The sequence below is a fragment of the Oncorhynchus gorbuscha genome, linkage group LG07 (genome assembly GCF_021184085.1).
Source record: "Oncorhynchus gorbuscha isolate QuinsamMale2020 ecotype Even-year linkage group LG07, OgorEven_v1.0, whole genome shotgun sequence".
Taxonomy (NCBI): domain Eukaryota; kingdom Metazoa; phylum Chordata; class Actinopteri; order Salmoniformes; family Salmonidae; genus Oncorhynchus; species Oncorhynchus gorbuscha.
Window position 1 is genome coordinate 20,443,109 of NC_060179.1, and position 24,125 is coordinate 20,467,233.

Sequence of the window (24,125 nt, forward strand, 5' to 3'; positions counted from 1 at the left end):
ACAAATTCATTAAAAATGAAAGCTGAAATGTGCTTAACAAGCCACATAATACATTGCTATATACAGGGGGTTCTGGTACAGAGTCAATGTGGAGACTATATACAGGGGGATACCGGTACAGAGTCAATGTGGAGACTATATACAGGGGGTTCTGGTACAGAGTCAATGTGGAGACTATATACAGGGGGGTACCAGTACAGAGTCAATGTGGAGACTATATACAGGGGGGTACCAGTACAGAGTCAATGTGGAGACTATATACAGGGGGTACCAGTACAGAGTCAATGTGGAGACTATATACAGGGGGTTCTGGTACAGAGTCAATGTGGAGACAATATACAGGGGGTTCTGGTACAGAGTCAATGTGGAGACTATATACAGGGGGGCACCAGTACAAAGTCAATGTGGAGACTATATACAGGGGGGCACCAGTACAGAGTCAATGTGGAGACTATATACAGGGGGGTACCAGTACAGAGTCAATGTGGAGACTATATACAGGGGGGCACCAGTACAGAGTCAATGTGGAGACTATATACAGGGGGGCACCTGTACAGAGTCAATGTGGAGACTATACACAGGGGGGCAACTGTACAGAGTCAATGTGGAGACTATACACAGGGGGCACCAGTACAGAGTCAATGTGGAGACTATACACAGGGGTACAGAGTCAATGTGGAGACTATATACAGGGGGTTCTGGTACAGAGTCAATGTGGAGACTATATACAGGGGGGTACTGGTACAGAGTCAATGTGGAGACTATATACAGGGGGTTCTGGTACAGACTCAATGTGGAGACTATATACAGGGGGCACCAGTACAGAGTCAATGTGGAGACTATATACAGGGGGGGCACCAGTACAGAGTCAATGTGGAGACTATATACAGGGGGGCACCAGTACAGAGTCAATGTGGAGACTATAGACAGGGGGGCACCAGTACAGAGTCAATGTGGAGACTATATACAGGGGGGCACCAGTACAGAGTCAATGTGGAGACTATATACAGGGGGGCACCAGTACGGAGTCAATGTGCGGGGGCACCGGTTAGTTGAGGTAATATGTACATGTAGGTAGAGTTATTAAAGTGACGATGCAGAGTTGATAACAACAGAGAGTAGCAGTTGTGTAAAAGAGGGGGGGGCAATGCAAATAGTCTGAGTAGCCATTTGATTAGGTGTTCAGGAGTCTTATGGCTTGTGAGTAGAAGCTGTTTTAGAAGCCTCTTAGACCTGCCTCTTGCAGTGCGGTAGCAGAGAGAGCAGTCTATGACTAGGGTGGCGTGGGTGGCTCTGACACCACCTGGTATAGAGGTCCTGGATGGTAGGAAGCTTGGCCTCAGTGATGTACTGGGCCGTTCGCACTACCCTCTGTAGTGCCTTGCGGTCGGAGGCCGAGCAGTTGCCATAGTCAGGCAGTGATGCAACCAGTCAGGATGCTCTTGATGATGCAGCTAAAACCTTTTGAGGATCTGTGGACCCATGCCAAATCTTTTCAGTCTCCTGGTGAAGTTATTAATTACACTTTGGATGGTGTATAAATACACCCAGTCACTACAAAGATACATGCATCCTTCCTAACTCAGTTGCCGGATAGGAAGGAAACCACTAAGGGATTTCACCATGAGGCCAATAGTCATTTTAAAACAGTTACAGAGTTTTATGGCTGTGATAAGACAAAACTGAGGTTGGATCAACAACATTGTAATTACAACATTGTATTCCAAAACAAGCATCCTGTTTGCAATAAGACACTAAAGTAAAACTGCAAAAATGTACTTTTTGTCCTGATTACAAAGCCTTATGTTTGGGGCAAATCCAACACAACACATCACTGAGTACCACTCTTCATATTTTCAAGCATGATGGTGGCAGCATCATGTTATGAGTATGCTTGTCATCGGCAAGGGCTTGGTAGTTTGTTTAGGTGAAAGAAATACATAGAATAGAGCTTAGGCACAGGAAAAATACTAGAGAAAAAACTAGTTCAGTCCAAAATACACTGGGAGACAAATTCCCCTTTCATTCGGACAATATCCTAAAATACACAGCCAAATATACACTGGAGCTGCTTACCAAGACGACATTGAATGCTCCTGAGTGGCTTAGTTACAGTTCAGTTTTTACTTAAATCGATTTGAAAATCTACGGCAAGACGTGAAAATGCTGTCTAGCAATGATCAACAACCAACTTGACAAAACTTTAAGAATTTTTAAAAGAATAATGGGCAAATATTGTTCAATCCAGGTATGCAAAACTCTTAGAGACCCAAAAACACACACAGCTGTAATCACTATCAAAGGTGATTGTATGATGTATTGACTCAGTGGATTGAATACTTATCTAATCAACATATTTACATTTACATTTAAGTCATTTAGCAGACGCTCTTATCCAGAGCGATTAGTGTTTATTTTTCATCAATACAAAATATTGTATATTGTGTGAGTATTGCATTTTTTTTTCTCCAGTGTTTTACTTGCTATATTGTATTTACTTTGCCACCATGGCCTTTTTTGCCTTTACCTCCCTTCTCACCTCATTTGCTCACATTGTATATAGACTTGTTTCTACTGTATTATTGACTGTATGTTTGTTTTACTCCATGTGTAACTCTGTGTCGTGGTATCTGTTCAACTGCTTTGCTTTATCTTGACCAGGTCGCAATTGTAAATGAGAACTTGTTCTCAACTTGCCTACCTGGTTAAATAAAGGTGAAATAAAATAGAAAAATAGGGCATAGGGGCTAAGGGTTCATTTGGGATAACAACTGTGCAACAACCTGTTAATCACACATCAATAGACATCATTCACAGAAATGAGTTTACAATCACAGTAAAAAGTAAATTGTGGTGGAATAAAGGCAAATCACATGAATGGGATGGTATTCCTCCTGAGGTCTATTTGCAATATGTTAGGTCCACTATCGCTCAAAATTATTAATAAAGATGTTCACAAAGGTTCATTTGGGAGAGATGTGAATAAAAGCTTTTTATGGACTAAAATTGTCATATCACTGGTCTGTCTTGGAACATATGGGAATTGGCTCCAATTTCATTAATATGATTAAAATAATATATGCCAATTCCTCAGTCATAGTTATGACAGGCAATATCTACTCTCCTCCGTTCAGAATCACTAGAAGCAGCAGAGATGACAATCCAATTTCGCCTTTGCTATTCTTATTATCCATGATTACTCGGGCAATTTGTCAATCAAAGGAGATAAAACACATTTCCCTAAAATCTACTGATCACTTCGTCGCATTATACACAGACAATATTTTACTATGTCTAGACAATGTAGCTCAATTGCTCCCAAACATATTGAATATCAAAGATAAATTCAGCTTCATCTCAAGTTATAAAATGAATCTAACCAAATCAGCCCGACTTCCTCTCTCAAGACCCCGATGGAGGACTCCATCTCTACTTATGGAATCCCAATCGTTTCTCATTTTAAATATTTTTGAGTATATATATTTCCTTAGATGAAAACCACTGCCAGAAACTTTAATAGAATGCTCAAATCAATTCAATTCGACATCCGTAGTTGGAATAATAGCCCAGTTGCTTTAACTGGCTGTCACGTCCTGACCATAGAAAGCCTTTATTTTCTATGGTGGAGTAGCTCAGGGCGTGACTGGGGGGTGTTCTAGTTTATTATTTCTATGTTGGCCTGTTATGGTTCCCAATCAGAGGCAGCTGTCTATCGTTGTCTCTGATTGGGGATCATATTTAGGCAGCCTTTTCCCACCTGTTGTTTATGGGATCTTGTTTTTGTATTGTTGCTTTTGAGCCCTACAAGGCTGTTTGTTTGTTTGTTTCTCTTTATTGTTTTGTTGCTGGTTCACATTTAAATAAATTATGAAGAACTCAAATCACGCTGCGCCTTAGTCTACCCATTTCGACGAGCGTTACACCTGCATAATATCTACTGTCAAAATAAACATATTACCATGGCTGAATTTCTGTAGTTCAATGCTTCCCATATCTCCCTTTCTGGCTATAGGGATAACATTCATAGTGCGGATTCAAAATGTATATGACAAGGTAAACAATCCAGGATAAAATGAACAGATTTACAAAGAGGGAAAGACATAGGTGGACTATCTGTACCCGACTTTAAATTGTATGTCCAGGCACTAGCATTTAGCCAAAGCCTAAATCGGTTTAGATATGGTTCTTATAAGGTAAGAGTGAAATGTGGTGTCTCCTATTGCCTGGAAGAGGTAGTCTTCACTGATACTGTATATCCCTTAAACTACAGTGCCTTGCGAAAGTATTCGGCCCCCTTGAACTTTGCGACCTTTTGCCACATTTCAGGCTTCAAACATAAAGATATAAAACTGTATTTTTTTGTGAAGAATCAACAACAAGTGGGACACAATCATGAAGTGGAATGACATTTATTGGATATTTCAAACTTTTTTAACATATCAAAAATTGAAAAATTGGGCATGAAAATTATTCGGCCCCCTTAAGAATACTTTGTAGCGCCACCTTTTGCTGCTATTACAGCTGTAAGTCACTTGGGGTATGTCTCTATCAGTTTTGCACATCGAGAGACTTAAATTTTTTCCCATTCCTCCTTGCAAAACAGCTCGAGCTCAGTGAGGTTGGATGGAGAGCATTTGTGAACAGCAGTTTTCAGTTCTTTCCACAGATTCTCGATTGGATTCAGGTCTGGACTTTGATTTGGCCATTCTAACACCTGGATATGTTTATTTTTTAACCATTCCATTGTAGATTTTGCTTTATGTTTTGGATCATTGTCTTGTTGGAAGACAAATCTCCGTCCCAGTCTCAGGTCTTTTGGAGACTCCATGAGGTTTTCTTTCAGAATGGTCCTGTATTTGGCTCCATCCATCTTCCCATCAATTTTAACCATCTTCCCTGTCCCTGCTGAAGAAAAGCAGGCCCAAACCATGATGCTGCCTCCACCATGTTTGACAGTGGGGATGGTGTGTTCAGGGTGATGAGCTGTGTTGCTTTTACGCCAAACATAACGTTTTGCATTGTTGCCAAAAAGTTCCATTTTGGTTTCATCTGACCAGAGCACCTTCTTCCACATTTTGGTGTGTCTCCCAGGTGGCTTGTGGCAAACTTTAAACGACACTTTTTATGGATATCTTTAAGAAATGGCTTTCTTCTTGCCACTCTTCCATAAAGGCCAGATTTGTGCAATATACGACTGATTGTTGTCCTATGGACAGAGTCTCCCACCTCAGCTGTAGATCTTTGCAGTTCATCCAGAGTGATCATGGGCCTCTTGGCTGCATCTCTGATGAATCTTCTCCTTGTATGAGCTGAAAGTTTAGAGGGACGACCAGGCCTTGGTAGATTTGCAGTGGTCTGATACTCCTACCATTTCAATATTATCGCTTGCACAGTGCTCCTTGGGATGTTTAAAGCTTGGGAAATCTTTTTGTATCCAAATCCGGCTTTAAACTTCTTCACAACAGTATCTCGGACCTGCCTGGTGTGTTCCTTGTTCTCCATGATGCTCTCTGCACTTTTAACGGACCTCTGAGACTATCACAGTGCAGGTGCATTTATACGGAGACTTGATTACACACAGGTGGATTGTATTTATCATCATTAGTCATTTAGGTCAACATTGGATCATTCAGAGATCCTCACTGAACTTCTGGAGAGAGTTTGCTGCACTGAAAGTAAAGGGTGTTATGCAGGTGAATGAGGACCCAAAAGCGACTTGGCGAAAACAGAGTCTTTAATCCAGTAAAGGAAATATACAAAACAATACCACTCGTAATGACGAGAACAGACTGGAGACTCGATCATAAACTGTAGGTTGCCTCGGGAAGGCACTTGACCGTAGCAGACTCAGACACCTGCTCACCACGCAGCATCTGAGGGAAACACGACACGACAGGGCGATACAAAGACACAGCACGGTGAACAATATACAAGGATCCGACAGGACAGAAACGGAAAACCAGGGGAGAAATAGGGACTCTAATCAGGGGAAAAGATAGGGAACAGGTGTGGGAAGACTAAATGATTGATTAGGGGAATAGGAACAGCTGGGAGCAGGAACGGAACGATAGAGAGAAGAGAGAGAGGGAGGGAGAGAGAAAAAAGGGAACGAACCTAAAAAGACCAGCAGGGGGAAAACGAACAGAAGGAAAAGCAAAATGACAAGACAATATAAGACAAAACATGACAGTACCCCCCCACTCACCGAGCGCCTCCTGGCGCACTCGAGGAGGAATCCTGGCGGCAACGGAGGAAATCATCAATCAGTGAACGGTCCAGCACGTCCCGAGACGGAACCCAACTCCTCTCCTCAGGACCGTAACCCTCCCAATCCACTAAGTATTGGTGACCCCGTCCCCGAGAACGCATGTCCATGATCCTACGTACCTTGTAAATAGGTGCGCTCTCGACAAGGACGGGAGGGGGGGAGGGAAGACGAACGGAGGTGCGAAGAAAGGGCTTGACACAGGAGACATGGAAGACAGGATGGACGCGACGAAGATGTCACGGAAGAAGCAGTCGCACAGCGACAGGATTGATGACCTGGGAGACACGGAACGGACCAATGAACCGCGGAGTCAACTTACGAGAAGCTGTCGTAAGAGGAAGGTTGCGAGTGGAAAGCCACACTCTCTGGCCGCAACAATACCTTGGACTCTTAATCCTACGTTTATTGGCGGCTCTCACAGTCTGTGCCCTGTAACGGCAAAGTGCAGACCTCACCCTCCTCCAGGTGCGCTCACAACGTTGGACAAACGCTTGAGCGGAGGGAACGCTGGACTCGGCAAGCTGGGATGAGAACAGAGGAGGCTGGTAACCCAGACTACTCTGAAACGGAGATAACCCGGTAGCAGACGAAGGAAGCGAGTTGTGAGCGTATTCTGCCCAGGGAGCTGTTCTGCCCAAGACGCAGGGTTTCTGAAAGAAAGGCTGCGTAGTATGCGACCAATCGTCTGATTGGCCCTCTCTGCTTGACCGTTAGACTGGGGATGAAACCCGGAAGAGAGACTGACGGACGCACCAATCAAACGACAGAACTCCCTCCAAAACTGTGACGTGAATTGCGGGCCTCTGTCTGAAACGGCGTCTAACGGGAGGCCATGAATTCTGAACACATTCTCGATGATGATTTGTGCCGTCTCCTTAGCGGAAGGAAGTTTAGCGAGGGAATGAAATGTGCCGCCTTAGAGAACCTATCGACAACCGTAAGAATCACAGTCTTCCCCGCAGACAAAGGCAGACCGGTAATGAAGTCTAGGGCGATGTGAGACCATGGTCGAGAAGGAATGGGAAGCGGTCTGAGACGACCGGCAGGAGGAGAGTTACCTGACTTAGTCTGCGCGCAGTCCGAACAAGCAGCCACGAAACGGCGCGTGTCACGCTCCTGAGTCGGCCACCAAAAGCGCTGGCGAATAGAAGCAAGAGTGCCTCGAATGCCGGGATGACCAGCTAACTTGGCAGAGTGAGCCCACTGAAGAACAGCCAGACGAGTAGAAACAGGAACGAAAAGAAGGTTACTAGGACAAGCGCGCGGCGACGCAGTGTGCGTGAGTGCTTGCTTAACCTGTCTTTCAATTCCCCAGACTGTCAACCCGACAACACGCCCATAAGGAAGAATCCCCTCGGGATCAGTAGAAGCCACAGAAGAACTAAAAAGACGGGATAAGGCATCAGGCTTGGTGTTCTTGCTACCCGGACGGTAAGAAATCACAAACTCGAAACGAGCGAAAAACAACGCCCAACGAGCTTGACGAGCATTAAGTCGTTTGGCAGAATGGATGTACTCAAGGTTCTTATGGTCTGTCCAAACGACAAAAGGAACGGTCGCCCCCTCCAACCACTGTCGCCATTCGCCTAGGGCTAAGCGGATGGCGAGCAGTTCGCGGTTACCCACATCATAGTTGCGTTCAGATGGCGACAGGCGATGAGAAAAATAAGCGCAAGGATGAACCTTATCGTCAGACTGGAAGCGCTGGGATAGAATGGCTCCCACGCCTACCTCTGACGCGTCAACCTCGACAATGAATTGTCTAGTGACGTCAGGAGTAACGAGGATAGGAGCGGACGTAAAACGTTCTTTTAGAAGATCAAAAGCTCCCTGGGCGGAACCGGACCACTTAAAACACGTCTTGACAGAAGTAAGAGCTGTGAGAGGGGCAGCAACTTGACCGAAATTACGAATGAAACGCCGATAGAAATTAGCGAAACCTAAAAAGCGCTGCAACTCGACACGTGACCTTGGAACGGGCCAATCACTGACAGCTTGGACCTTAGCGGAATCCATCTGAATGCCTTCAGCGGAAATAACGGAACCGAGAAAAGTAACGGAGGAGACATGAAAAGAGCACTTCTCAGCCTTTACGTAGAGACAATTCTCTAAAAGGCGCTGTAGAACACGTCGAACGTGCTGAACATGAATCTCGAGTGACGGTGAAAAAATCAGGATATCGTCAAGATAGACAAAAACAAAGATGTTCAGCATGTCTCTCAGAACATCATTAACTAATGCCTGAAAAACAGCTGGCGCATTGGCGAGACCAAACGGCAGAACCCGGTACTCAAAATGCCCTAACGGAGTGTTAAACGCCGTTTTCCACTCGTCCCCCTCTCTGATGCGCACGAGATGGTAAGCGTTACGAAGGTCCAACTTAGTAAAGCACCTGGCTCCCTGCAGAATCTCGAAGGCTGATGACATAAGGGGAAGCGGATAACGATTCTTAACCGTTATGTCATTCAGCCCTCGATAATCCACGCAGGGGCGCAGAGTACCGTCCCTTTTCTTAACAAAAAAAAACCCCGCCCCGGCCGGAGAGGAAGAAGGCACTATGGTACCGGCGTCAAGAGACACAGACAAATAATCCTCGAGAGCCTTACGTTCGGGAGCCGACAGAGAGTATAGTCTACCCCGAGGAGGAGTGGTCCCCGGAAGGAGATCAATACTACAATCATACGACCGGTGAGGAGGAAGGGAGTTGGCTCGGGACCGACTGAAGACCGTGCGCAGATCATGATATTCCTCCGGCACTCCTGTCAAATCGCCAGGTTCCTCCTGAGAAGTGGGGACAGAAGAAATGGGAGGGATGGCAGACATTAAACACTTCACATGACAAGAAACGTTCCAGGATAGGATAGAATTACTAGACCAATTAATAGAAGGATTATGACATACTAGCCAGGGATGACCCAAAACAACAGGTGTAAAAGGTGAACGAAAAATCAAAAAAGAAATAGTCTCACTGTGGTTACCAGATACTGTGAGGGTTAAAGGTAGTGTCTCAAATCTGATACTGGGAAGATGACTACCATCTAAGGCGAACATGGGCGTAGGCTTGTCTAACTGTCTGAAAGGAATGTCATGTTTCCGAGCCCATGCTTCGTCCATGAAACAACCCTCAGCCCCAGAGTCTATCAAGGCACTGCATGTAGCACCCGAACCGGTCCAGCGTAGATGGACCGACATAGTAGTACAGGATCTAGATGGAGAGACCTGAGTAGTAGCGCTCACCAGTAGCCCTCCGCTTACTGATGAGCTCTGGCTTTTACTGGACATGAATTGACAAAATGTCCAGCAAGTCCGCAATAGAGGCACAGGCGGTTGGTGATCCTCCGTTCCCTCTCCTTAGTCGAGATGCGAATACCTCCCAGCTGCATGGGCTCAGTCTCTGAGCCAGAGGAGGGAGATGGTTGCGATGCGGAGCAGGGAAACACCGTTGACGCGAGCTCTCTTCCACGAGCTTGGTGACGAAGATCTACCCGTCGTTCTATGCGGATGGCGAGAGCAATCAAAGAGTCCACACTGGAAGGAACCTCCCGGGAGAGAATCTCATCTTTAACCACTGCGTGGAGTCCCTCCAGAAAACGAGCGAGCAGCGCCGGCTCGTTCCAGTCACTAGAGGCAGCAAGAGTGCGAAACTCTATAGAGTAATCCGTTATGGATCGATCACCTTGGCATAGGGAAGCCAGGGCCCTAGAAGCCTCCCTACCAAAAACTGAACGGTCAAAAACCCAAATCATCTCCTCTTTAAAGTTCTGGTAATTGTTAGAACAATCAGCCCTTGCCTCCCAGATAGCTGTGCCCCACTCTCGAGCCCGGCCAGTAAGGAGTGATATGACGTAAGCAACCCGAGCTCTCTCTCTAGAGTATGTGTTGGGTTGGAGAGAGAACACAATATCACACTGGGTGAGAAAGGAGCGGCACTCCGTGGGCTGCCCGGAGTAACACGGTGGGTTATTAACCCTAGTTTCCGGAGGCTCGGCAGACCACGAGACGAAGACTCTGGAACTGTCCAGAGAGGTCGGAAACCTGAGCGGCCAGGTTCTCCACGGCATGACGAGCAGCAGACAATTCCTGCTCGTGTCTGCCGAGCATGGCTCCTTGGATCTCGACGGCAGTGTTACGAGCGTCTGTAGTCGCTGGGTCCATTCTTTGTTCGGATCCTTCTGTTATGCAGGTGAATGAGGACCCAAAAGCGACTTGGCGAAAACAGAGTCTTTAATCCAGTAAAGGAAATATACAAAACAATACCACTCGTAATGACGAGAACAGACTGGAGACTCGATCATAAACTGTAGGTTGCCTCGGGAAGGCACTTGACCGTAGCAGACTCAGACACCTGCTCACCACGCAGCATCTGAGGGAAACACGACACGACAGGGCGATACAAAGACACAGCACGGTGAACAATATACAAGGATCCGACAGGACAGAAACGGAAAACAAGGGGAGAAATAGGGACTCTAATCAGGGGAAAAGATAGGGAACAGGTGTGGGAAGACTAAATGATTGATTAGGGGAATAGGAACAGCTGGGAGCAGGAACGGAACGATAGAGAGAAGAGAGAGAGGGAGGGAGAGAGAAAAAAGGGAACGAACCTAAAAAGACCAGCAGGGGGAAAACGAACAGAAGGAAAAGCAAAATGACAAGACAATATAAGACAAAACATGACAAAGGGGCTGAATAATTTTGCACGCCCAATTTTTAACTTTTTGATTTGTTAAAAAAGTTTGAAATATCCAATAAATGTCGTTCCACTTCATGATTGTGTCCCACTTGTTGTTGATTCTTTACAAAAAAATACACTTTTATATCTTTATGTTTGAAGCCTGAAATGTGACAAAAGGTCGCAAAGTTCAAGGGGGCCGAATACTTTCGCAAGGCACTGTATGTAAACTAGGATTTGGTTATTGCTCACACGATTTACGTTTGAAAACAATGTAACTGGGAATCAAAATGGCATGCCCATACTCCAATATTTGTGATCTGGAGGGCGGCCTTTTGCATTCCCCCCAAAGGTCCAAATGTGGAATTCGTACCTTTACTGATATCATGGGCAGTAACGGTTTGAGAACATTCTAAGATTTGAAAGATATATACCAGGGTTGGGACATATCCAGATTTCCATACTGTCATAAAGTTTCTGTACCACACCGGGGTATAGGGTATTACTGAATGTGCACACAAGGGACGAGATGGGATTGGTGGATGGGACTGTATGCATTTGTTTTTGTACCTGTAAAAAAACAAGAGTCACAAAAAAATACGATGTTCACTTAAGTCAGTAAACCCAGTTATATGTGTTTGTATATTATCTGCACGTTCTCTATAGTGCTGATTATGGGCCCTGGTCAAAAGTCGAGCACTGTAGAACACTATACAGTATAGGGCAGGGCTACCCAATCCTCTTCCTGGAGATCTACCTTCCTGTGGTTTTTCAGTCCAACCCTAATTTAAAACACTTGATTCTACTAATTAGCTGCTCAACAAGACCTTAACGAGCTGAATCAGATATGCTAAATTAGGGTTGGACTGAAAACCTACAGGACAGTAGATCTCCAGGAAGAGGATTGAGCAGCCCTGGTATAGGGCAGCCAAAGTCAACTGACAGACCGCGGTCCGGGTCTGGACAACATCGCATTTTGTTATATAGAAGTCAATAAATGACTTATTAGACAGTTTTTAAAAATCAACCGGGCACAGCGGCCTCTTTACCTCAGCAACCTCTCTTTCTTGCTCTCTCTCGAAGCAACGCCCACCTCTACTAGTGCCCCGTCTAATCCAATTGCATCGTTATATGCAAATACAATAGGCTGTGTCATACCCAATCACATCAATACAAATATCATCTGCTGAACCTTGGGACAAGCAGGCAGAAAGAAACAAAAATATTTGACCGCGGTTCAACTGTTAATATCACAGATAGGAGCTTAGTTACCAGTATCAAAAAAAAGAAAAGTTGACTCTGAAAACCGTATATTCAAAGACGAGTGGACGGAACATTACACATTCATTCTCCCCACAGCTAGCACAAAACTAATGTTCCTGATATGCAGCGAGTCCGTATGTTTATGCACCATTATGACACCAGACATAATAAATTGAACACGGAGGTGAGAACAAACAAGATTAACCAACTCAAATCTCCAAATGAGAGGTCCATCAAAGTCCTTGTCAATTCCCTGACAGCCCAACAATGTGCAACGGTGTGTTCACTGAGGATAGCTTGGGTTTTTTCAGAAGCTGAGAAGGTAAAAGAATGCATGTGTGAAGTTGTTGACACCTTTCTTGAAGGTAAATAAAAATATGAGCTCAGGGAAAATATCAAACAGATCCCACTGTCAGATTCCACAGCAATGAGGAGAACTGAAACGTCCCTTTTTCAGGACCCTGTCTTTCAAAGATAATTTGTAAAAATCTAAATAACTTCACAGATCTTCATTGTAAAGGGTTTAAAAACTGTTTCCTATGCTTGTTCAATGACCCATAAACAATTAATGAACATGCACCTGTGGAACGGTCTTTAAGACACTAACAGCTTACAGACGGTAGGCAATTAAGGTCACAGTTATGAAAACTTAGGACACTAAAGAGGCCTTTCCACTGACTCTGAAAAACACCAAAAGAAAGATGCCCAGGGTCTCTGCTCATCTGTGTGAACGTGCCTTAGGCATGCTGCAAGGAGGCATAAGGACTGCAGATGTGGCCAGGGCAATAAATTGCAATGTCCGTACTGTGAGACGCCTAAGACAGCGCTACAGGGAAACATGATCGACAGCTGATCGTCCTCACAGTGGCAGACCACATGTAACAACACCTGCACAGGATCGGTACATCCGAACATCACACCTGTGGGACTGGTACAGGATGGCAACAAGAACTGCCTGAGTTACACCAGGAACGCACAATCCCTCCATCAGTGCTCAGACTGTTCGCAATAGGCTGAGAGGGGCTGGACTGAGGGCTTGTAGGCCTGTTATAAGGCAGGTCCTCACCAGACATCACTGGTAACAATGTCGCCTATGGACACAAACCCACTGTCGCTGGACCAGACAGGACTGGCAAAAAGTGCTCTTCACTGACGAGCCACAGTTTTGTCTCACCAGGGGTGAAGGTCGGATGCGCGTTTATCGTCGAAGGAATGGGCATTACACCGGGGCCTGTACTCTGGAGCAGGAATGATTTGGAGGTGGAGGGTCCGTCATGGTCTAGGGCAGTGCGTTACAGCATCATCAGACTGAGCTTGTTGTCATTGCAGGCAATCTCAACCCTCATGTGGTACCCTTCCTGCAGGCTCATCCAGCATGACAATGCCACCAGCCATACTGCTTGTTCTGTGCGTGATTTCCTGCAAGACGGGAATGTCAGGGTTCTGTGGTCTCCATCAGCACAGATGGAGCTCCAGCCATGATGGGAAGAGGGAGGGGACTGGTTGCACGTTTGAAAGAGAACCACCCTGACCTGACATCATATCACTGCATCATTCATCAATGTGCCCTGTGTGCCAGTCTGGGAATGGAGTATTCTGAGTTCATGACAATGATGATGAAACTGATCAACTTTTTGAGAGCAGCATCATCGCTACAACACCACCTGCTACTAGACAGTCGGACAGAGGCCAATGCCAGTTTTGATGACTTACACAACAATGTGCACAACAATGTCAGATGGCTCAGCAAAGGAAGGGTTTTGGAACGCTTTTGGGCCATTCAAGAGGAAGTCAAGCCGTTCTTATCAGAGCAAAAGAGTAACAAGGCAACTCAGTTTTCTGAGAATTTTGGAAGATGAGGAGAAGATGGAAACAGTTGCATTTTTGACAGACATTACATCACAACTTAGCTTTTCAAGAATGATCCCCAGGGAGAACTTGTCCACTTCCCCAATCTTCTGGTGCAAATGCAGGGAAACAAAGATGTTCCCAAACATGTTGATTTCATCCAGAAGCTGATGGATAACTTCAAGACTCGCTCTGATGACTTTACTTATGGGAGAGAACGGCTGCTGCTCATCCAGAACCCCTTCTTGGTCAAAAATGTGACAAAGTTGTCAGAAAAAGCTAAACAGATCTGCAGATGGGTAGATGTTGCATCACTACAAATGGAGTTGATTGAGCTGCATGAAAATGTGTCTTTGAAGGAGCAGGCTGGTGACTGTGACCCTGGCACTTTCTGGGGAAAGATGGTGGCAGCTGATGTTCCTGTTCTCAAGAAACTGGACTAGACATCCTGACCATGTTTGGCTCCAACATACATCTGTGAATCAGCCATCTCCACAATTAACTTCATCCAAAACAAATACCACACCAGGCTCACAAATGAACACCTGCACCAGTATCTCAGAGTTGCTCTCATGAAGTTCAAAGCATTGGCAGGAGAAAGAAAGTGTAATTTCTCTCATTAATGCAAAGGCAAGGCCCAGAGTGACTTATAAATGAATATTGCATGGCCCAGAGTGACTTATACATGAATATTGCATGGCCCAGAGTGACTTATAAATGAATATTGCATGGCCTAGAGTGACTTATAAATGAATATTGCATGGCCTAGAGTGACTTATAAATTAATATTGCATGGCCCAGAGTGACTTATAAATTAATATTGCATGGCCCAGAGTGACTTATAAATGAATATTGCATGGCCCAGAGTGACTTATAAATGAATATTGCATGGCCTAGAGTGACTTATAAATGGATATTGCATGGCTCAGAGTGACATGAATTAATATTGCATGGCCCAGAGTGACTTATAAATGAATATTGCATGGCCCAGAGTGAGTTATAAATGAATATTGCATGGCCCAGAGTGACTTATAAATGAATATTGCCTGGCCGAGAGTGACTTCTACATGAATATTGCATGGCCCAGAGTGACTTATACATGAATATTGCATGGCCTAGAGTGACTTATAAATGAATATTGCATGGCCCAGAGTGAGTTATAAATGAATATTGCATGGCCCAGAGTGACTTATACATGAATATTGCCTGGCCGAGAGTGACTTCTACATGAATATTGCATGGCCCAGAGTGACTTATACATGAATATTGCATGGCCTAGAGTGACTTATAAATGAATATTGCATGGCCCAGAGTGAGTTATAAATGAATATTGCATGGCCCAGAGTGACTTATACATGAATATTGCCTGGCCGAGAGTGACTTCTACATGAATATTGCATGGCCCAGAGTGACTTATACATGAATATTGCATGGCCTAGAGTGACTTATAAATGAATATTGCATGGCCCAGAGTGACTTATAAATGAATATTGCATGGCCCAGAGTGACTTATAAATGAATATTGCATGGCCTAGAGTGACTTCTACATGAATATTGCATGGCCCAGAGTGACTTATAAATGAATATTGCATGGCCTAGAGTGACTTATAATGAATATTGCATGGCCCAGAGTGACATATAAATGAATATTGCATGGCCCAGAGTGACTTATAAATGAATATTGCATGGCCCAGAGTGACTTATAAATGAATATTGCATGGCCTAGAGTGACTTATACATGAATATTGCATGGCTCAGAGTGACTTATAAATGAATATTGCATGGCCCAGAGTGACTTATAAATGAATATTGCATGGCCCAGAGTGACTTATAAATGAATATTGCATGGCCCAGAGTGACTTATAAATGAATATTGCCTGGCTGCGAGTGACTTCTACATGAATATTGCATGGCCCAGAGTGACTTATACATGAATATTGCATGGCCTAGAGTGACTTATAAATGAATATTGCATGGCCCAGAGTGACTTATAAATGAATATTGCATGGCCCAGAGTGACTTATAAATGAATATTGCATGGCCTAGAGTGACTTATAAATGAATATTGCATGGCCTAGAGTGACTTATAAATGAATATTGCATGGCCCAGAGTGACTTATAAATGAATATTGCATGGCCTAGAGTGACTTCTACATGAATATTGCATGACCCACAGTGACTTCTACATGATTATTGCATGGCCCAGAGTGACTTATACATGAATATTACATGACCCAGAGTGACTAAAACATGAATATTGCATGACCCACAGTGACTTTTACATGAATATTGCATGGCCCAGAGTGACTAAAACATGAATATTGCAAGACCCACAGTGACTTATACATGATATTGCATGGCCCAGAGTGACTAAAACATGAATATTGCATGACCCACAGTGACTTATACATGATATTGCATGGCCCAGAGTGACTAAAACATGAATATTGCATGACTCACAGTGACTTATACATGATATTGCATGGCCCAGAGTGACTAAAACATGAATATTGCATGACTCACAGTGACTTATACATGATATTGCATGGCCCAGAGTGACTAAAACATGAATATTGCATGACTCACAGTGACTTATACATGATATTGCATGACCCACAGTGACCTTCTGTGCATGCAGATTATTATTTTTGTTCAACTCTCCTTTGTTATCCAGAAAACATACACTTTATTTTATTTACATTTTGTTATTTTTTTTATTTATGGCCCATGGACAGTGGTTCACAGTGCACTTTTTACATAGACAATTATGCAACCACTTTTGATCTTCAGCAATGTTGATGCAATGTTGCACATGTTAACATTCAAAATAAAAAAATTATAATTCATTCAAATACTTCGTCTCATATTTAATGTATTTAATGTACATTTTATATAACAGCATGTTTCCTAAGTCGTAGATGACTATGTTTGTTACTACGCTCTACCACTGATAAAGGATGATATCCATCCAGACTTTTGACACCTAGGATATTTGTGTCACTGGACCTTGCCGATAGTTGAGTACCCCTGGTATAGGGAATATGCTGCCATTTCGGACACAGGTGGTGTTAGGGTTATGTAATTTGTTGTGTTGTACCAGGAGTGGTCCAACAAGGAAGTCATTTCAGGCCAACGGGTCCAAAATCAATAGAGCTTTTCCTCCACTTGGCTGGTCACAGTGTGCTACAGTGAACAGTCCGGTGTGTGTGTGTGTGTGTGTGTGTGTGTGTGTGTGTGTGTGTGTGTGTGTGTGTGTGTGTGTGTGTGTGTGTGTGTGTGTGTGTGTGTGTGTGTGTGTGTGTGTGTGTGTGTGTGTGTGTGTGTGTGTGTGTGTGTGTGTGTGTGTGTGTGTGTGTGTGTGTGACCACAGCAGATACAGCATATGCTGTCTCATCCCTATCTTGTCCTGCCCAGCTTTTAGCGAGACCTGTCATTATCACCTTAGTCACTTGAGTCTGAAATGTCGTGGAGTGGTAGCTGTGGATATGTCATGGAAATTCTACACACTGGGACACTCAAAGTCAATTTTAAATGAATCATTGTTTATTAACAGTTAATTGGAGAGGTTCCAACAAACTGGATGCACAATTGTACACGTCTGTCAGGAGTTCCATCGGGGCAGTCCCGTTAGATCTCTTATATACTGCTTACAGACACGTTACATAGGCATGATTTTGCTTATTCATCATTAACGGTTGGTTCATGCGTGTGACCGACCAATACTGGTTCATAACATGTAAAATACCAATACCGCACGAGGCTTCTTCTCTCCAAGCTGAGACCATGAAACTGAGATCCTTTCAAGGTTCTGGGCGTACTGCCAAATTGCAGATACTGATAGTGAAGATTCCTTCAATCAGTCACTTGCATGAACACAGAAATGTGTTATTAGAAAATCACAAACATAAAATGTTCCATCACAGATAGATAGAGCAATAAGAATGTGACGTATTATTGATTAACGCTAATTCTGTGTAGTTACAGGGTTAACCCATTACCATTAGGTATAAAGAAGTATTCCCGCGGCTTGCTAGAGCATTGTGAACTGCGGTAGCGCAGTGGTCTAAGTTTGTTTCTAGTGCTGGGCAATATTATTTTTTTTTCTTTGCACCAAGGAAGGTATATATCGACGTTCTCGGAACCTTTTCAAACGTTTGAAATCACTGTGTATTTCCAGACAGGTTTGGGGCATCTCAGTGGTAGAGGTGACGCTGGTTCAATTCCAGGCTGTATCACTACCGGTACCTACCTCAATGCATAGTGCCAACTGTAAAGTTTGGTGGAGGAGAAATAATGGTGTGGGGCTGTGTTTCATGGTTTTCAGTGAATGGAAAACGCTACAGCATACAATGACATTCTAGATGATTCTGTGCTTCCCACTTTGTGGCAACAGTTTGGGCAAGGCCCTTTCCTGTTTCAGCATGACAATCCTCTTGTGCACAAAGTGAGGTCCATATAGAAATGGTTTGTCGAGATTGGTGTGGAAGAACTTTACTGTCCTGCACAGAGCCCTGACATCAACCCCATCGAACACCTTTGGGATGAATTGGAATGCCGAATGTGAGCCAGGCCTAATCGCCAAACATCAGTGCCTGACCTCACTAATGCTCTTGTGGCTGAATGGAAGCAATTCCCCACAGCAATGGTCCAACATCTAGTGCTGCATTTCCAAAACTTGGTCCTGGGGACTCCAAGGGGTGCACGTTTTGGTTTTTGCCTTAGCACTATGCAGCTTATTCAAATATTGAACTCATCATCAAGCTTTGATTATTTGAATCAGTTGTGTAGAGCTAGGTCAAAAAACAAAACATGCACCCAATGGGGTACCCAGGACTGAGTTTGGGAGAAACTGATCTAGTGGAAAGCCTTCCCAGAAGAGTGGAGGCTGTTATAGCAGCAAAGTGGGGACCAACTCCATATTAATGCCTATGATTTTGGACTGAGATTTTCGACGAGCTGCATGAGCATGTGTGTACATGTGTGGGGCTGTTCACCTGAGGCCAGTTGGGCGTGTGTCGTTCCATGGAGTATGTTAACTGTGGGAATGAAACCTTGTTGATGCCCCTCTGTGTGCAGTGACATGCATCCCAGAGAGAGCTTGTCACATGGCATCTCCTCTCTGCCCTCCTCCCTGTTGAGCCTGCACCCACCGCCCTTCCACTCGCCTGACTCTGCTCTGCTCTGCTCTGCTGTGTGTGTGTGTGTGTGTGTGTGTGTGTGTGTGTGTGTGTGTGTGTGTGTGTGTGTGTGTGTGTGTGTGTGTGTGTGTGTGTGTGTGTGTGTGTGTGTGTGTGTGTGGTGGGTGGGTGGGTGGGTGGGTGGGTGGGTGGGTGGGTGGGTGGGTGGGTGGGTGTGTGGGTGTATATCTTCATACAGTATATTCTGAGCCACCATGACCACAGTCAGCACAGCACAGGCCCTAGTTCACACAGCAATGGCCGACATCTCGTGCCCCTCGGCTACCCTTCAGCCACAAAGACATTGCGGGACAGACGTACGGACGAACACCTACGTGTCAGGCCTGTTAGATAGTCACATGAGTGTGTAAGTTGCTGGCATGTTTTCATTTTCAGAAACGTGCATGCACTGCACATCTGTATGTGTCTGTGTGAGAGAAGACAGGAGTACGTTGTTTAGGGTGGGAGAGTGACAGACAGGTTTGGGGTGGGAGAGTAGCAGACAGGTTTGGGTGGGAGAGTAACAGACAGGTTTGGGGTGGGAGAGTGACAGACAGGTTTGGGGTGGGAGAGTGACAGACAGGTTTGGGGTGGGAGAGTGACAGACAGGTTTGGGGTGGGAGAGTGACAGACAGGTTTGGGGTGGGAGAGTGACAGACAGGTTTGGGGTGGGAGAGTGACAGACAGGTTTGGGGTGGGAGAGTGACAGACAGGTTTGGGGTGGGAGAGTGACAGACAGGTTTGGGGAGGGAGAGTGATAGACAGGTTTGGGGTGGGAGAGTGACAGACAGGTTTGGGGAGGGAGAGTGACAGACAGGTTTGGGGAGGGAGAGTGATAGACAGGTTTGGGGTGGGAGAGTGACAGAAAGGTTTGGGGTGGGAGAGTGACAGACAGGTTTGGGGAGGGAGAGTGACAGACAGGTTTGGGGAGGGAGAGTGACAGACAGGTTTGGGGAGGGAGAGTGACAGACAGGTTTGGGGTGGGAGAGTGACAGACAGGTTTGGGGTGGGAGAGTGACAGACAGGTTTGGGGAGGGAGAGTGACAGACAGGTTTGGGGAGGGAGAGTGACAGACAGGTTTGGGGGGAGAGTGACAGACAGGTTTGGGGAGGGAGAGTGACAGACAGGTTTGGGGAGGGAGAGTGACAGACAGGTTTGGGGTGGGAGAGTGACAGACAGGTTTGGGGAGGGAGAGTGACAGACAGGTTTGGGGAGGGAGAGTGACAGACAGGTTTGGGGTGGGAGAGTGACAGACAGGTTTGGGGTGACAGACAGGTTTGGGGAGGGAGAGTGACAGACAGGTTTGGGGAGGGAGAGTGACAGACAGGTTTGGGGTGGGAGAGTGACAGACAGGTTTGAGGAGGGAGAGTGACAGACAGGTTTGGGGTGGGAGAGTGACAGACAGGTTTGAGGAGGGAGAGTGACAGACAGGTTTGGGGTGGGAGAGTTATAGACAGGTTTGGGGAGGGAGAGTGACAGACAGGTTTGGGGAGGGAGAGAGTTTGACAGACAGGTTTGAGGAGGGAGAGTGACAGACAGGTTTGGGGAGGGAGAGTGACAGACAGGTTTGGGGAGGGAGAGTGACAGACAGGTTTGAGGAGGGAGAGTGACAGACAGGTTTGAGGAGGGAGAGTGACAGACAGGTTTGGGGTGGGAGAGTGATAGACAGGTTTGAGGAGGGAGAGTGACAGACAGGTTTGAGGAGGGAGAGTGACAGACAGGTTTGGGGTGGGAGAGTTATAGACAGGTCTTCCGAGTCACCGGTTAGATGAGTAATACGTGAGCATTCAGCAGATATGCATTTTCAGACTCTCTACTAACCTGTATTTACACTGTTGGTGACACATATGTGTTATTTTGGTCTTTTAGCTAGGTTCATCTGTTGGAATACATACTTTTAACTTTGAATCCCATTTAGTCTGTAAACCAAGCTAATTTGTTTCGAAGCTGTGGGATATTCAATACGGTATAGGCCTACCTAGTAACAATATTGTTTTATTAGGTTTTCTACAGAAAACAGAACAGGTGCATCTGAAATAGCATCTATTCCCTATAGAGTGTAGCGTACTTTTGTTTACCAGAGCCTGGTCGGAAATAGAGCACTTCTGCTCTAGGGAATAGGGTGCCATTTCAGTGTTTCACTTAACCTATTCAGTCGTACCTCAGTCTCCTTAGCTGTGACAGCTCTTCGGCAGAAGAGGATAGACTACACACACAACCTGCACACTTTCTTATGATTATCACTGGAGATATGAATCGTGTTGCTACGATGCCGTGACATGCTCAGACCAACTCATATGGATTCCTAAATTTCCATGTTTGCCTTGGGATCCTAAACGCTTACTCATTACTTCTACTTTGGCCCGACAAAAATAATTACCCAGCATGCCTTTGGGGGCGTGTCCCAAACGGCACACTACTCCCGAATAGTGCACTATCGGCCCTGGACAGTAGTGCACTATAGAGGGAACAGGGTGCCATTTGTGACATAGTCTTGCTGTGATAGTGTGTACCACACTGACCCAGTGCTGATGTAGCCTTCCTCTTTTTAAGGTTTGCCTACATAAGTGTTAGTACAGTGTGCTTTTCATTATCCGAGTTAGAATTACAGAGATGCTAATTTAATTTGAAATGAAACACATCATAAAAAACTGACGCTGACCATACTGACCCCACAGAAAATTTCACCCAGATTAATACATCGCATTTGCATTCCAATAAAGTACTTGTGATAATAAGTTGAATTTGCATTCCAATGCTGAATGGAAAATATATTTCCAATAAAGTACATGACATAAACTTACAAACTGAAAATGTTGTGTTTGCTGAAGTACTGTCAAGCCCTGATCATAGAGAGCCTTTTTATTCTATATTTTGGTTAGGTCGGGATGTGACTAGGGGAGGGGGGTTCCTATCTAGGTGTTTTATTTCTATGTTGGCCTGGTATGGTTCCCAATCAGAGGCAGCTGTTTATCGTTGTCTCTGATTGGGGATCATATTTAGGCAGCCATTTTCCCCACTGTGTTTTGTGGGATCTTGTTTTGAGTTAGTGCATGTTGCACCTCTTATGTTACGGTTCGTTGTTTGTTTCCTTTTTGTTTTGTAAGTTTCACAAAAATAAAGATGTGGAACTCGGAGCACGCTGCGCCTTGGTCCGTCTCTCCACACAGCCGTGACAAGTACAGACATTATGAAAATGTGTTTGAATTACATTGCAACACAATAAATGCATTTTCAACACATTTGTGGTGTGTATTTACAGTAGTGTAATGTCTTCCCCCCCAATGCTGTGCGATAGACCACTAAATTAAGTAAACCGGAATTATTAACTCATTAACTTTTGCATCACTCTGGGCAACATCAACGTCATCCTAAAGACATGAAATAATTGTCTGCTGCTCCATCTCCCTGCAAACCAGTACAGTACAGTACACAAACAAAATCAATTCATGCAGTACATGTCCATGTCTTGTCCTTCTCTGGGGCTATGCCATGTTATGTTGGACTTTCTGACTCAATGTTGTCACATGATCTCTGCGATAGATGCTCTGCCCAATCATAATGAGCGGCCCGTCTCGTCCTCAGGTCCTGACAGCGTAATAACGGTATGATTGTGAAGAACCTCGTCATCCATAACGAGCTGTGTGCCGAGCTTAATGAGCCCCATGTAAATGAGAAGGGAGACACACACGCCAAAGCAGCAGGCCACACGCACACACACACACACACACACACACACACACACACACACACACACACACACACACACACACACACACACACACACACACACACACACACACACACACACACACACACACACACACACACACACACACACACACACACACACACACACACACACACACACACACACACACACACACACTCTGACATTGGGCCACTCCAGGCAGCTGAAAGTGCCAGTCAATATCCCAGCAGTAATCATGCTGTCCCGCTCACTCAGCTACTCCTGCGCGCGTGTGTGTTTGTGCGTGTGCGCACATGGCCTACGAGTCTTAACAGACTCTAGATCAGATCCTTTCAAGAGTCCCCAGTCGCTTGGGGGGGGGGGAATGGTGTCACCGCAAAGGCTACCCAGACGCGCTCTCTGACGCTTTCGCCCTGTCCCCCTCCCTCTCACCTCCCGCCTGTGTGTCACGTACTCCGTGTCACATCGAGGAGCGCGTCTCCCAGGAACAACTAGCAGAGAGGCACTTCTGGAGCTGCAAGATGAAAACACCAGATTACAGAAGCACACACACACACTCGCACGTACACACACACACGTACACACACACACACACCTAACTGTAGACCTGTCAGCTGCTTCAGCTTTGACCACACAAACACAGAGCAAGAGACCAAGTCCAGTGAATGTAGAAATAGATAGAGATGAGGATGCTCCCAAAACAGCATCTGAAAACTGATTCAAAAGCATTGCATTAACTGTGGAGTTTGATGTCATAGTTCCAAACACTCCAATGAAGAAAACACAGAGACAGGGATTGAATCAAAAGTGCATTGTTGACAACGTAGTGCACTGGCAATTTCCCTGACGTTTGCTGAAATCACATTCACGGTAAACGCTCAAGTGTAAATTACTAGGACAGTTTGCTTGTCAGCAATGCACATTTGATTAATTCCCAGTCCACATAGAGCTACTATGTTAGTATGGGTAGGAATTGGTCCTTCAAGTTAGTTGTAAGTGGAAACATTGTACAGCCCTGCCTTCCAGATAATTCCAGGAGGTTCCACGTGGATAACATCAGTAGATTGGGAGGCAATGCGAAAGACAGCAGTGTTCTATTGCAATGCTTCATGAGCAAGGGTAGCCGGGCCTGATTCTGACTCTAACCTGCTCTGAAGTGTCCTACCCCCAGGCTGAGCACTCCCT

General features: G+C 45.2%; 1 protein-coding gene across 1 annotated transcript in view; it reads left to right on the plus strand.

Moving 5' to 3' along the window:
- Nucleotides 1–24,125, plus strand: part of scn5lab (sodium channel, voltage gated, type V-like, alpha b) — a 216,934-nt gene that overhangs the window by 110,810 nt on the left and 81,999 nt on the right.